This window comes from Limulus polyphemus, unplaced genomic scaffold, assembly GCF_000517525.1.
Source record: "Limulus polyphemus unplaced genomic scaffold, Limulus_polyphemus-2.1.2 Scaffold235161, whole genome shotgun sequence".
Lineage (NCBI taxonomy): Eukaryota > Metazoa > Arthropoda > Merostomata > Xiphosura > Limulidae > Limulus > Limulus polyphemus.
In genome coordinates this window covers 1-448 of record NW_013900756.1, presented here as the reverse complement: position 1 = coordinate 448, position 448 = coordinate 1, and the positions used below count along the sequence as shown (strand labels likewise).

Here is a 448-nt window from a genome sequence, read left to right as displayed (position 1 = left end):
CCCTGAAGCTGCCGTTTCTGTCAGATTGTGGACTGTTTCCTACCTTTCTATCTTTTTTACTCCTGAAGTTGCTGTTTCTGTCAGATTGTGGACTGTTTCCTATCTTTTTACTCCTGAAGTTGCTGTTTCTGTCAAGTTGTGGACTGTTCCCATCTTTCTATCTTTATTTACTCCTGAAGCTGCTGTTTCTGTCAAAGATTGTGGACTGTTTCCTATCTTTCTATCTTTTTTACTCCTGAAGCTGCTGTTTCCTACCTTTCTATCTTTTTTTAACCCTGAAGCTGCCGTTTCTGTCAGATTGTGGACTGTTTCCTATATTTCTATCTTTTTTACTCCTGAAGCTGCTGTTTCCTACCTTTCTATCTTTTTTTAACCCTGAAGCTGCTGCCGTTTCTGTCAGATTGTGGACTGTTTCCTATCTTTCTATCTTTTTTACTCCTGAAGCTGC

General features: G+C 39.7%; 1 long non-coding RNA gene across 1 annotated transcript; it reads right to left on the bottom strand.

The window, feature by feature from the left end:
- Position 1: 1 nt before the first annotated feature.
- On the bottom strand, positions 2-401 carry LOC111084862. Its single transcript, XR_002609758.1, has 2 exons — positions 256-401; positions 2-103 (listed from the first exon to the last, which is right to left on the bottom strand). It is a non-coding gene; the product is annotated as an uncharacterized LOC111084862 (long non-coding RNA).
- Positions 402-448: the final 47 nt, after the last annotated feature.